Genomic DNA, 15,741 nt, shown 5'->3' with positions numbered 1-15,741 from the left:
TGGGTTTAGTGCTAGACTGTGGTGGGGGGAAGACTCGGTTCTGTTCCCTGTGTCTCTCATTCTTCTGGTTAAAGTAGAAATGCAAGAGGCAAGCCCAGCCTTGGGACTGTATCTCAAGCCGTGCTTGCATCATAGCCAATTGCTCTTATTGGTCATAAGGTCACAAGGCTAAGTTCAGCTGTAAGACTTTGGGCCGTATGTCTTTCTACCATACCTGGAGCTCCAAATCCCCTAGTTCTTTTACATTTTAATTAATTAGTGCTTTCCATTTGTGTAGGGCAGACTAGGGGGTTTGGGTGCCTTAAGTCTATCAGAACATCACACAGACCACGTAAGGTAATATTAGACCCCATCTTAGCTTGACAGAATTAGGACTTAGTAACTGGCTTTTCATGAACCAACAGCACCCAGCCAAGTGTCTGGTATAAAAATGGCCATCCAGTAAATGTCTTTTGAAAGAACCAACAAATGAGTCAGCCAGAAGCACTCCAGTCATCCTGCCTTCTTCCCAGATGCTGCCTCCCTTGCTCCCTCCACAGTGGCCATCACCACCCCTCGTGATTCAGCTTCTCAGTCTTTATTCACTCATGGCTTCTTTTTCCCTTTGTCTTTTCTCCCTTAAACTCTCCCAACAGTAGGATTCTATTGAATTAATTAGCCATCTTTCAATCTGTTGGACAGAGATCTTAGGGCCTGCTGCCTCGTTTTGGCACAAATTAGCCAACATTTAAGGGGGCTTCTTTTTTACACAGCTCTTCACTGTTTCAATCACAAAGAATGGTAAAGAACGAGCAGGGGATTCCGTGGCTGCATTTCTCAGCCGGGGTCTGCGGGATTCCACCGTCACACCGAGACAGACTTGAGGACTTTGTGTCACTTTGCCGCATCCCTCTTTGGGATGATGTCTACTCCTGTGACTTGAAACGATAAGCTCTCTCCAGAGCAAAGAGGTCTTCCTCCCTCTGAAGTGTTCGTCACAATCTGATGAGCCAATAGCCCTTCATCTCATCGTTTCCTGCCACTTGCTGCCAGCAGGGCGTCTCAACCAGCAGAGCGTTCCTGCCCAAACATGGCACTGCCCCACCCACTAAAGCAGAGCTATTTTTTGGTTTTTGTTTTTAATATCTTGTAGTGACAACCCTATTCCTTAAATCACTGAAGACTGATGGGAACCCAAGGCAGCTGGGCCAAAACTGTAGCAATAAAATTGCTGTGTGTGTGTTAGTGTGTGTTTTCTTTCAAATGTAAGGAACTATTTCTAGAGAAAGAAACAGGTTAGAGTCCTCCAAAGTAAGGAGAGTAGAAGGAATGGTGTTTTTCCCTGCAAGTCACTGGAGAACGGGAGATAGGGCTGGTGACCCTGACGTCAGGTAGAGAAGCTGGAGGCTGGATCTACAGAGCTAGAAGAACATGGAAGCTTCTAGCAAAGCTGGAAATGTTCAGAAAGAGAGCAGATAATCAAGAGCAAATTCAAGATTAAAATTGGATACTTGCTCAGTACATTTCTGGGTTGCACAAGACAGGATATGCTCGGAGGTGAGAGGCGAAGACAGGAATGACCTCAGATAAGACTGTTACTGGGTGGACGATCAGCTCCTTGAGGCCTCCGCTGTCTCATTCCTCTTTTTATCTCTAGTGCTGCAGGCTCTGGGCAGTAGCACCTAAGCCAGCCTTGTGATCTTAGATAACAAACTGACTGATGAATGAATTAAATAGTGAAGCAGCTAAGTTATTTTGAAATTGAAATCTAGGATGAGCTTCACAATTACCCAGAAAACAGAGCTTTTAAAAAGGAATGAAATTGGGTCATGTTTAGAGATGTGGATGGACCTAGAATCTGTGATACAGAGTGAAGTAAGTCAGAAAGAGAAAAACAAATACCATATATTAACACGTGTATGTGGGATCTAGAAAAATGGTGCAGAGAAACCTATTTGCAGTGCAGGAATAGAGAAGGAGATGGAGAGAATGGATCTGTGGACACGGGTTGGGGGTAACGCTGGGATGCGTTGGGAGATTGAGATTGACATATGTATGCTACCATGGGTAAAACAGATAGCTAATAGGAACCTGCTGCATAGCACAGGGGTGCAGCTCAGTGCTCTATGGTGACCTAGAGGGCTGGGACTGGGGGGCTGGGAGGGAAGACCAAGAGGGAGCTGTTATATATGTACATATGTGTCAGTAATGCCTAACACGGCTCCCAACAGGGATGAAGGACATATGGCTGATTCACTTTGTTGTACAGCAGAAGCCAACACAACCTTGTAAAGCAACTATACCCCCATTTAGAAAAATTCCAGGTAGATGAGAGAGAGGGAGAAAGAGAATGAAGAATGAATGGGTGAGGGAGCGAATGAATATTCAACCTATACCTGAAACTTAGCAGTGTAAGGAGTTGAAAAAAGAAAAGGCCTCAAGAAAGGCTAGGCTCCATCAGTCAGTAATGTCACAGACTTCTTTTTCTATTACACAGAGTATTCCGCAGCATTCATGTTATGATCAGAATACTGTGTCCTTTTTGTACTTAAACTAGCTCTCCTAGCTTAACCCATCTACTTAGAATTGATTCACTTTTATCCCCCTCCTGGCCAGTTTTCTCTCTAACCAAGCATTGTGATTTACATTTAGAATTTAGTTTAAAGCCCTAGTGTCTGAATGGAACTGCCCTTGTTAAAATCCCTGGGATCCAATTATATAAATTCTCTCCAGGCCCTAGGGGTTCTCTATCCAACAACTGTTGAGCAAATTTCTCTTCTTCACACCCCACCCCCATCACATCTTCCTTGACCAGCTCTTCTCAAGGGCCTTTTCCTGTCTCCAAGGATTTGAAGCCCAGCTCCTTTCTTGTCAGCCTGTGATCTCATTTCAGCCCATCCAGGGGAATATCCTTACTGCCCTCTTCCCCAGTGAATGTACACGGGATCACATCATAATTTTTTCTTCCTCTGTATCCACATTCCTCCCCTCATACACAATTTCTCTTTCTCTCCTTCCCAGCTCCAATCCCTTGTGGCTGGAAGTTAAGAAGCCAACTGCCAATCACTGTCAAATGCAATCCAAACTTCACCTTTGGAATGGACAACATTTTGTTCTATAGAAAAGCAAGGGTTCCAGAAAAGACTTATAGACTTCATTTCCAGGAAGACGCATATTCCTTGTGCTTCCCTTGGAATGAGTCAGCAGTGAGGAAGCAGGAATATGTTTCTGTGGTTCTCACTCCTTTCTGCCCATCACAGGATAGGATTCACCTGGGTTCCTCCTGCACTTTTTCAGGATTTCAAGTCACTTGCATGATATTAACAATAACAAAGGAAGCCAAGAAGTTCTCATGCCTTTTTAAAACTGAGACTCTTACAGATTTCGGCCCCAAGGCCAATACATCTGTTGGCTAAAATAAAAGATAACCTTTACTTCATTTGCGAGCACCCGTCAGTGGTCCTGCTTTGAGAACAATTCTGAAGCCATGTTGATCTCATTGGGAAAGAGGTCAGTAATGGCGCCTCCCACAGATAGGGCTGGAGGAAGCGGTGGGGCATTTCTGCCATGTCCATGCCATCCTCGGCTTGGGCTTGATACAGTCCAGAAGTGGGTGTGCCTGGTCTCTCATCTGGGGGAATCACCCCACCTTGCACCCTGGGCTTCTGAAGGTCTCCAGGGTGGTAACTGGCACACCATATCAAAACGTCTCTTTAATGTCTTCATCAGAGATTTAAACATAAGTCATAAATTTCTTTTTTTTCCAAGGGTGGGAGTTTAATTGTACTGGGAAGCTCCATTGCATTCTACCATTGTTCCTTCCCTCCCAGTTTCCCATTTTCTAAGCAAACTTTTTCACACAAATAGCAACATATTCATCAGTGGCTCACTATAGTCACCAGCCATCTGAAACACTGACCACACACTCTTGTTAGCTATTACGTGGGTCATATTTAGCATAATTTGGGTTTTTACTACTGAGAGGCATTTAAGGCAAAAGTCACATATTTTCAAAAATCTGTATTTTAATACTTTCCTCTCCATGCACCCCTTGTTAGGGGAAGAAGCAGTTTTGCTCTTGGTCGGTCAACATGATATTGGTTCATCTTCAATTCAAATTTCATCTCCTTACTTCAGGTACCACCTCCTGCAAGACTATGCTCCAGTCTGGCTTTTGTCTCTTTCCTGCTCCTCTCAAGTCTGTTTTTACACTTACAAAACTCCTAGTCCACTCCAGTCTCTCTTCCCATGGCCACCTCCAGGGCATAATTTATAAACATTCTTTCTGTGGTATGCAGGTGGCTGAAATGAGCTATCAAGGGACACAGCATCATCTGGGAGTGGGGGCTGAGGGGGATGGATGTGGAACATGGCACACAGCTACTCAAAGGACTGCTGATTCCAGCCATGACGTAACTGTCCATCAGTGGGGAGAATTAGACGCTTGAACACAGCCAGCCTCAGCCTTGACCCGGTAGAGGAAGAGGGAAGGAGAAATTTTAAATTTTAATTCTGCCAATTTAACAAACCCACTTTATATCATTATCTAGGATGTAAGTGGAGGGCTGTACAAATTTACTGGAGAATTTTAGCTTACCAAAAATGAATATAGTGTACGAGCTATACAAAAATATCAGAAAGGGATGAGGAAGCCAATTGTAGCTGAAGCATTTCATATAATAAAAGTACATTTTCATGAAAAGGGGCAGGAAAGGGGCCCTGGAGGATGGAAGAGGAACTCCAGTGGTGGGCTTCCTTAAGGTCATAATTTCTACAGTAGGAACTGATAAACTTCAGAATGTTATCAGGCAGGTGTTCATGCGACACAGAAGTATGTTCTTGTGTAGACTTTGTCACAAACTAGATGTGGATACATCACTTGTAGGTGGATACATCTCCTGTTTAAATTTCAATGTCTTTGTGAAATGAGGAGCGTGGCTTGAAATTAGTAGTTTTCAAGCTTTATTGTACATGAGGATCACCTGGGATGCTTATTTGGAAAATATACTTTTTTTAAAGACTCCATTCACTGGAGATTGTGGTACATGCAATTAGAGCTAAGTACCTATATGTGGGAAGAAAATCTTCAGGTTTGACTGTCATATAAGTGGGACTTTTTTCTGTACTTGGAGAGGTCTGTCACAGAACTAGTTGAGGGGTTAGAGGCAGGATGGGAGGTGGACCCTTAGAGATAGTGTAATGTTCTAAGAGGCCACAGTTCCCAGTATTCCAGAACTATAGCCCCTGTGTTGTAAAGTTCTACCTGAATGTTTGCATAATCAATAGTTTGGTCTGATTTAGCTAACCTACAAATACCTTTTTTAAAGCAACTGCTTAATTCAGTGTGAGGTGCAGAGGGCGTTATATATAGGGGGAAAAAAGTTGTGCTGCACTGCAGGTCCTGTTGTATAGGAGATTAACATTCACTTTGAAATAAAATAATAAGTAATTAATCCCATAATAAAAGTAAACAATAATGTGCAGGAATTCAGAAGACAGAAAATTTGTTCAGCCTTGGGTAACAACCAAATTATTAGTAGAAGTGAGGACATTAGTCAGGCATGACCTTGTACAACGAAGAACTTGGAGTCTGGGATTTAATGGCCTCTGGCTGACACCACTTTGTGTGTCCATCTTCCCCAAGAGCGTCAGAGTCTAGTGGCCTGAAGAGGGGTCTTCTTTGAACAGAACTTAGCATGGGCTGGGCCCACTTTTTCTTCTTTTTTCAAGTCTTCCCTGGCCCTGTTTTCTAATTCACACACTGGGTCTTAGCTAAGTTAATATAGTTGACTCAATAACTGTCTACAGCCTAGTCTTGGGATCTCTTTCCTGCTATTCACCTTGTAGGAGGACTCTTCTTTGTGGGCTAATTTTACATCTTATTCCCCAAGGGCAGTCTGTACCACACACCCCCCCCACCCCAACCCTGCCAATGCCTTGGGAATCTCTTACCAGAGCGCACTGGCAGTGCTTAAATCACCGTTTTTCAGATCAGGAGAGCATTTTACATCTTACAAATACTTACACTCATTACCCTGTCGCTACTGATTTAAATTGTTGCAGGTCTCAGTCAATGCTGGCTTTTGACTCGGCTGAAAAAAACAAAAAACAAAAAAATAGAGGGCCAAGGAGAGAGAGGCATGTAACTGACTCTGTGCACATTCTAGAAATTGATCTTAGACTTCCTTGCCATCCTTGTTGTCAAGCCAAAACCCATCATCATTGCGAAGCAGTGTTTTGGGTGAAGTCTAAGGACTTTTCCTACAAGAACTAATTTTAGATTAATAGAAAACAATTGCAGCTGAATCATCTTCAAAGGTATGTTGTGTTAGACCGTGGCTCATAGTTCAGAGGAAGCTACTTCTCAGCTCAGATTTAGTTGAGCATTTCTTCTCACATGGGGGAAACGTCGGTATCGTTGTACTGTGAAACACAGAAAACAGGGCCTGGAAACAAAGACCAGCAGAACAGCCATCAACAGGCTCTAACAAGCCAGTTTTCCTGAAATGTCCGTAGGCAGGGTTCTGGTCAGAGGAGATCGCCTCAAGGGCAGCACTCGCTTAGCCCAGAGAGGGGCTGGCGAAGGATAAAGCCTGTCACCCCTCCCTCCAAGAAACCCTGAAGCCCTGGTTCTTTTTCTGACATGATATTCCTTTTCTGGAGCGGAAGTGCCTTCTGCAGAGCCAGCCCATTCCCTCCGGTGCGGGTCTCGGGGGAAGTGCAGCATCTGGCTCTGGCCTCCGTCTAATTACCCATCTGTTTGCGGGGAGGGAAAGGATGCTCGAGTCCCATCCCTTCCCCAGCATCTCTGGGTGCTGATGCATGAAGACCACAGCAGCTGCACCTCGGAGTCCACCCTGTGGGCATCACACTAGCTGACTTAGCTGTTCTGTTCAGTTCTTGGTCAGGGCAGCCCGACTATCGAGACCACAGCTCTGACTCCCCCACGTGGCTCCGTACACAGTGTGTGCATTTGACTGACGCAGGTTCCTTCTTGCTCACTGAGTCAGTGCCCTGAGCTTCACTGGGGTGCCTGAGGCCCCCCTCACTTAGGGATGCTCAGATACCTCCTGTCCAGCTGTTTCTGTCAGCACCCGCAGAGGGGCCCTGCACTGTGCAGTCTTTAAATCCTCTTCCCAGCTTTTACTGAACTAATGATGCCTTTGTGTATTTCCCCTCACTCTGGAAGCCATGTTTGGAAAGAGCTTATATGCCAAACAAATTGCATTTAATAAATAAGCATTCATTCATTTTTCTACTTTTTGAAGATTAATCGAGGTCTGTGTCAGGGTCAAAAACTCTTGTTAATCTTTGACAAATGGAAGGACCAATCTAAATTCAATTCAAGCCCCAAACAAACATCTTTTAGCTAATTCAGATGACCTGGTTATGGAAGAGTTTGTAGTTTAGTTCAGTGTTTTGATATATTGAACCATTTCAGACCACCATTAGCATCTAAACCAAGTGGTTAATAGAATACTTCAGAAGTAGAAACACATGAGTTTAGGTTCCACTTGGCTACAGCTTCCTTGCATGACCTTGGACAAGTTTCTGAACTGAATGTATCTCAGTTTCTTCATGGGTAAAATTGGGATAATTATACTACTGATTCAATAGAATTATCATGAAGATCAAATCACATCATGTTCACAGAGTACTCTAGAGAGGTGTGAGACAAGAAATCAGTAAATGTTAGCTGCTCCTAAGTTTATTTTCATAATTTTTATCAACACCATCAATTATTATCAAAAAACCAAGATGTCTGAGGATGGAGATCCCAGATCAGGAACCCCTCTCTCTGTTCTTGGGCAAATACTTGTCCAACTCAACGCTAGCTGGAACTCCTAGAGATTCCCACTGTATCTATGCTCCCTTTTCCAGTGAAAAAGTGAAACTTGCTCAGTTGTGTCTGAGGCTTTGCAACGCCATGGACTATATAGTCCATGGAATTCTCCAGGCCAGAATAGTGGAGTGGGTATCCTTTTCCTTCTCCAAGGATCTTCCCAACCCAATGACCAAACCCAGGTCTCCCACATTGCAGGTGGATTCTTTACCAGCTGAGCCATAAGGGAAGCCCCCCTATTCCAAGAGTAGTAGCAATTTTAGCCAGGGACATGATCACCCAGCTAACGACTAACTTTTCCAGTCACCTTTGCCAGGTATGGCTATACATCCAGGTGATGGCCACTGAGACATGAACACACATGTATGCATTTCAGGTAATGCCCTTAGAAGGAAAGAAACATGTTCTTCCTCCCTCTTTTCCCCCTGCTCTCCAGCCGGAAGGCAGAACTAGTAGTAAGTTATCTTCAGTTAAGCCAGCAAGGGCACATGCTGGAGATTGCAAGGGGTAACAAGATGGACCCCCAACACCCATCAGGCCACTATTCCAATTCTGGACCACCAGCCCAGACTGTGATACGAGGGAGAAAGTCACTTCTTTGTTGCTTTAAACCACTGAATCTTCTGGTCTCCTATTACAATACAACAGTGTGCCCTAAAAACACACCTGTTTTCAAAAAATAGAAGTGCTACTTACCCCCCTATTATACAACTCGCTGAAGTACAAAGTCACATCCGCCTATTATGGCTTCCTTCTGATTGGCTGCAACCAGATGAAAACAGGGATCATGCTGCACCCATTGAGAAGAAAGACTACCCGGCCCCCCTGTAGGCTTCTGGGGAATCAATATATTTTAATTATGAGAAAACACACCGTGTTTACATTTCACACAGTGGCAAGAGGAAGGTCAAATCACAATCCTCACAGCCTTTATCAAAACCATGTACCGCTGTATTTGGCAAGTGGGATTCAAAACTGGATGAACCTGAAGAGTTTTCATCTCCCTGTTTCCTCCCTTGTTTGTTTATGTGGTTGTAGCTTACAGGATTAAAAAACTTACAGAGCAAAGCATAGCAAAGGAGAATGGAACCTTTGGGCTGATGAAATACCTCTTCGATTTTAGGGAAAAAAGGCAATTCGTGACTTGAGGTTTTCCAGGTGGGGCAGTGACTAGGAGGTTACCATATTCCTTTCCTATCATATATCTAAAAATATCTGAGGAATAATCAGACCTGTAGGAAAACACACATGCAATACAAAGCAACCCCCTTCCCCTTCCCAGTGACTCATCCGTTTCCTGAACTGGAACGGCACTGAGCTTTACGAGTGTGGAAACGCCAGTTCTGAGAACAGTGTGTGTTGCTTTGTGCGAAAACGTTAGGCAGCCTTACAAAAACCAGTCTAGGACAGAGTGTCCCTGCCCTATTGCCCTGCCTGACTGGTCTCCCTGTTCGTTAGAGTCATCTGATTCCTTAGCAGACACTCGCTGGCTTTTCTGTGGAGGCAGATCGTACGCTGGAATCAACAATAATACGAATGACAGCAACAATTAAAACAACCTCGCTTAACTTTTATGCCTTATAAGGAGGCATTGGTAGCCTCATGATGGATGTTCAGTTCAGTTCAGTTCAGTTCAGGCAGCTACAACTGACAGCATGAAATTTACTTAAGGTGACTCAGAGAATCCCAATAAATGATTACAATGGTGACGTCAGTGGTGACAGTGGCGTTGATGATGATGGTGGTGGTGCTGGCCACGACAGTGCTGTTGGGGGTAATAAAGGGGACACCTCCCTGTAGGTGTGGTACTGGCTAACCACTTACTTACAGGCAAATGAGGAAAGGTAAAGTGCTTACTGCAGTGCTTTTTACACATTCAGTAATTGTCAGCTTTGGGGCCATGACTAAGATGAGGCAAATGAGGTATTTTTATAGGGCACAACATTTAGGAAGGGGTGCCAAGAAACTCAGTTATCAAAACAAATAATACTTACTGCAATATTTTATAACAAACATTAATACAAAAAATGGTAAACAAAATATCAACGTTTTAAATAAAGTTCAGACACTTGAACAACTTGCCCACTCATCTCACCCAGTCCTGTCCCAGTCTCTCATTTAATGTTAATCTCAATAAATCCTCACAGCAAGCCTGAGCCCAAGTGTTATCTCTGTTTTACAGATGATGATATTGAGGTTTGGCCGCTTTGTTTGCAATTAACATGGTTCATATGCAGAAGAATTGGGATTTAAGCTCTAATCTACCGAACCACCTGTGGCGCAGTGGTAAAGAATCTGCCTGCAAGACAGGAGACCTGGGTTTGATCCCTGGGTCAGGAAGATCCCCTGGAGAAGGAAATGGCAACGTAATCCAGTATTCTTGCCTGGGAGATCCCATGGACAGAGGAGCCTGGTGGGCTCCAGTCCACGAGATCACTAAGAGTTGGACACAACTTAGGGACGAAACAACAACTACCCAACACAGAAGTTCAGGTTTTTCCCGTTATTCTACCTGGCATCTAAAAATAAATTTCTGCATATCATTAAAATAGTCACTGTAATTTTCTAGATCACTTTTAAAAGATGAAGTATAGATAAAGACTATTAGCCACAACTCTTTTCAGGACAATGGTGTCAGTTAGGGTGTCACTGATACTTAGAGAACCGGAAGGATGTGCATTTATTAAATATCCACTCATCTAAATAATCCAAATAATCTAAATAAGTTAGAAATTCTACTTGGAAGGCATCTGTGTTCCATATCACAGATGGGGAAACAGTCTCAGGATGGGATGTCATGAACCATCGTCAACCCACGGTAAAGCCAGCTCATCTTTCAGGCTGATATAATCCTGTCCTTTCTACTGCTTCAGAATTGTCTACATTTGTCCCCAGAGCCCAGTGCTTTTTATATTTCAACATAGCAGTCTTCTTTGGAGAAACCCATTTTGCTTGTATCATGAAATGTTTTCCCTAGAATTATTTTAATAGCATTAATGTACTGATTTTAATGGCAACTTATGTCTCACGTGATTTTAAAATTGGCATAGATTAGTTGAAGATATTTGGGAAAATAGTGAAAAAAGAATTAAAAAAAAAAGTATTTCTATCATTCAGAAATAGGCAGAGATGTAATTTATTGCTGTTCCTTCCTAATTTTTGTTTTGTTTTTGTTTAGAGTGATTTTTTTTCTTAAACAACCTATCTTCTTGGTGATAATAGAAACTGATGATAGAAGAGTAAATAATATCTCTGGACTAGACTTTTTTGCCAGGGGTATACCCTTGACTCCATCTACTCTTAACCTGTGCTTGGACATTGTTCAATCAAATATCTGCTACCACTTTCAATTTCCCCATCTAGACCCTTTTATTGGGCTGTTATCCTCTCCTATAAGTTAAGAGAAGTTTCCCATATCCTGTGCAAAGTAATTTTTAGCAAAGTTGGCTTAAAGCTCAACATTCAGAAAACTAAGATCATGGCATCCGGTCCCATCACTTCATGGGAAATAGATGGAGAAACAGAGGAAACAGTGTCAGACTTTACTTTTCTGGGCTCCAAAATCACTGCAGGTGGTGATTGCAGCCATGAAATTAAAAGACGCTTCCTCCTTGGAAGGAAAGTTATGAGCAACCTAGACAGCATATTCAAAAGCAGAGACATTTCCAGTAGTCATGTATGGATGTGAGAGTTGGACTGTGAAGAAGGCTGAGCGCTGAAGAATTGATGCTTTTGAACTGTGGTGTTGGAGAAGACTCTTGAGAGTCCCTTGGACTGCAAGGAGATCCAACCAGTCCATTGTGAAGGAGATCAGCCCTGGGATTTCTTTGGAAGGAATGATGCTAAAGCTGAAACTCCAGTACTTTGGCCACCTCATGAGAAGAGTTGACTCATTGGAAAAGACTCTGATGCTGGGAGGGATTGGGGGCAGGAGGAGAAGGGGACGACAGAGGATGAGATGGCTGGATGGCATCACTGACTCGATGGACGTGAGTCTGAGTGAACTCCGGGAGTTGGTGATGGACAGGGAGGCCTGACGTGCTGCAGTCCATGGGGTCACAAAGAGTCGGACATGACTGAGTGACTGAACTGAACTGAACTGAACTGATAATTGAATAGAAAGTATTCCATATCTGCAGAATAATACACATAAACACAAAAATGAAATGTAATTTTAGGAATTTTACAGAGTCCCTTAAATCCTATTCCTTCACCCCCTGACTTTGGGGTGGAGCCCAAGATTAGAAGTTCTGATATGTAGTTTTCCCTTGATCCTTTTTTCCTGAAGGCATTTCCCCTTCTCGTGTCTAACTTTCTCCAGTACTTTTCTTGATAAAGATTTTGCTCTGTGCTTCTAGAAATTGTCTTATTCACACTATTTACTTTTATCTTTTTGTACACTGATAACTCTTCTCTTCATTTTCCCAAAAAACATATCTTCAGACGCCAAAATACACACCCTTTCAGATTCCATCCAACAGGCAGTTTACTACTGCATCTGATGCTTGAAGAGCGTCACTATGGTGAAAATATCTCTTTTCTTGGTTTCCATTATGTTATATTCTTTTGACTCGCCCCCCTTATCTAACTGTATGCTTTCTAACTCCATTTTTAATCCACTTTTCTCTCTTTCTGCTTCCTCATTGTGAATATCCCCCAGTGTTACTTGTGTTTGGTTATTTTCTCCCTTGTCAGTCCCAAAACTCCTATGACTCAACTTTTGGTACCTGTACCTACAGAGGTGATCTGAAGAATGTTTAGCAAAATGCATGCAGCTATCTCCAAGTAATAAGATTTAGAACAGTACCAATTTTTCTTACTCTTTTCTTTTTGACATTTTAAGCAAGAAACAAATACCATATATAGACATACAATACACGTTTATGTATATACACATATCCTCACATCAAAATGAATTCCTGATGGTACCAAGGTAAGTGTTCAAGGAAACTGTAAAACAATGAAAGAAATCCATCAGAGGTGAATTTTTTATAATCCTGTGGTTAAGCAAACCTTAAACATGTCACCCAAAAGTCAAAACTATAAGCTGAAAAATTGATATAGTTGACTACATAAAATTTTAATGTTTCTGTACAGTGAAGAAAAACTCTATAACTAAGTAAGAAGGCAAATGACATATTGAAAAATATATATTTGTGCCACATATCTCAAAGGACAAGCATCTTCCCCCACAGTGTGTACTCCAGCACATACTCTAACCTTTATGTGGCTTTCTTTCCTCATCAATAAAATGAGGCTTGTGATGCTGCCTCTTAGGTTCTTCTAAGAAGTAGATGGGATAAAACAGTATTTATCAGTGGTTCTAAACTGGGGAGGGGGTATTTTTGTTCCCCACAGGGGAATATGGCGATGTCTGATGACATTTTGACTGTCATAACTGGGGGTTACTGCTGGTGACTTGTGGGTAGAGGTCAGAGATGATAAACATCGTATGATGCACAGGAGCAACATCCACTCGGGACAGAGAGTCACCAGCCCAAAATGTCAATAGTGTTTGTGGTAGAAAAACTCCAGTCTATATGGAGGAGGGCTTCACCGGTGGCTCAGTGGTAAAGAATCCGTGTCCAATTCGGGAGACACAGGAGAAGCTGGTTCAATCCCTGGGTCAGGAAGATCCCCTGAAGGAGGAAATGGCAACTCACCCAGTATCCTTCAGGGAAAATTCCATGGACAGAGGAGCCTGGCAGGCTACAGTCCGTGGGGTTGCAAAGAGTCAGACATGCTGCTGCTGCTAAGTCGCTTCAGTCATGTCCGACTCTGTGTGACCCCATAGATGGCAGCCCACCAGGCTCCCCGGTCCCTGGGATTCTCCAGGCAAGCACACTGGAGTGGGTTGCCATTTCCTTCTCCAATGTGTGAAAGTGAAAAGTGAAAGTGAAGTCGCTCAGTCGTGTCCAACTCTTAGTGACCCCATGGACTGCAGCCTACCAGGCTCCTCCGTCCATGGGATTTTCCAGGCAAGAGTACTGGAGTGGGGTACCATTGCCTTCTCCGAGTCAGACATGACTTAGCAACTACACAACAATATGGAGGGCACTGCAGAGTGGCCGTCACAGAGTAAGTGCTTAGTGGACGTCACCGTCAGGCATCTCTTCCTATCAGCACATCTGAGTGCATGTTCCCGCCTGGGCACATTCACTCCCCACTGTTCTCTCTCAAGGACAAAACATAACTTGAGGTACATCTTACTCATTCTGTGCCCATTGTCTTTTTCTCTGTTTCCTCAGCACTTTTCATTTCCAGCCTTCCCTTAAGAAACTCCATGAATTTTTCTACCATCCAGATGAATCATGTCTTCCTTTCAAAATTGGAGAACTTCCTTTGTGAATTCTGGTACATTTCAAAACACTTTCTGTCGCAGTATATTTGATCAACAGTGCTGTGTTAGTTTCCGGTATACACCAAAGTGATTCAGTTATCCATACACAAGTGTCTATTCTTTTTCAAAATGTTTGTCCCATTTAGGCTATTATTGAGCAGAGTTCCCTGTGCTCTACAGTAGGTCCTTGTTGGTTGTTTATTTTAAATATAGCTGTGTATACGTGTCAATCTAACCTTCTGCTTTTAACCTGATTATGTAAAATTGTTGTCCTGATCCTGTAGAAAGATCGTATGTCCCTTACAAGGAAAGATGGATTTATATTCATTCTTCAAACCCCCACAGTGCCTACTCAGCATAGAAACCTTCACAAAGCAGGCAAGCAACTTATGTTTGTCCATGTGAACCATTTTAGCGATTCTGTTTTTTTATCCTTCTTACAATTGAGGATGTATTTATAGCTGTCTGTTTGGACCACTTAGCACAAGTTAATCGTGCGCCGGTTTAAATTCCTATAACCCATTCAGGTGAGTTTATTGTCCATGTGAGTGAGGATATTCAGTATGTGCAAGCAAATAGTGACCAACCCTGCTAATGGATATTTTTCATCTCTTCCTGCTCCATTGATCCAATATTCAAACCGTCACTGCTTACATGAAGCTGGGCTGCCAGACCGTGGCCCGGGCCTCAGCCACAGAGCTGCCACTTTCGTTTTAATTTAAGAACAGGAGAAATTGACTGGGAGGTATTTATGCAAATCAGGAGGGTTCCGAGGGATTATCTGGCAACTGCGTTAATGGATGTGTCGTTCTTAGAAGTGAATCTCACCTTTTGCTTTTCCTGTCAGAAGGGGGTCTGTGTGGCCCTTTATGCCTGTGGATGACTGAGGATGCTTGCTGTACTTCATACATGCCGGTGAACCCAAGTCCTGTGCAGTCAGGGGGATCACTCAGGCCACAGTTGGGATCACCTTTGATTGTGGGGTCATGGGAAGGCATCCCAAGTGGCAGAATACAGTTGACCGTGCTATCCACGGGTTCCACATCCAACCACAGATCAAAAATATTCAGAAAGAAAAAATCCAGAACATTTCAAAAAGCACAACAAATTTGCTGCATATTAGCAAATACTTACATATTACTTACATTGTATTTACAACTGTTTAGTATTTAAAACTAAATAATACAACTATTTGCCTATTATTTACATTGTATTAGGTATTCTAAGTCATCTAGAGATGGTTTAAAGTATACAGGAGGATGTATACAGACACTACACCATTTTATACAAGATCTGAATATTCCTGGGCTTTGATTTCTGTGGGGCAGGGGTCCTGGAACCAGTCCCCTGTACATACTTCAGACACCAAGAGATGACTGTATTCTGCCTTTGCTCTCTCACTGAATTCCTCTCAGGACAGCTGTCCATTTCAGACACCTGAAGCTGTGCTTCTTCAGGTGAGAAAAGTAATCTCCTTAAGTGCCAACCATGCCCCAAGCACTGTTGGCCTTTATTCAACAAATATGAACCCGGCTCCTCATTGCGCCTCTCTTATCGGTACTGAAGATATAAAAGTGTA

The 15,741-nt window shown here is 43.0% G+C and overlaps 1 protein-coding gene across 2 annotated transcripts in view; it reads left to right on the top strand.

The window, feature by feature from the left end:
• Nucleotides 1–15,741, top strand: part of CDH13 (cadherin 13) — a 1,011,871-nt gene that overhangs the window by 333,603 nt on the left and 662,527 nt on the right. The gene's annotated exons all lie outside the window — the stretch shown is intronic.

This window comes from Bos mutus, chromosome 18 (assembly GCF_027580195.1).
Source record: "Bos mutus isolate GX-2022 chromosome 18, NWIPB_WYAK_1.1, whole genome shotgun sequence".
Classification (NCBI taxonomy): domain Eukaryota; kingdom Metazoa; phylum Chordata; class Mammalia; order Artiodactyla; family Bovidae; genus Bos; species Bos mutus.
Note: the sequence above shows the minus strand (reverse complement) of the source record. Positions and strands in the feature narration are given on the sequence as shown.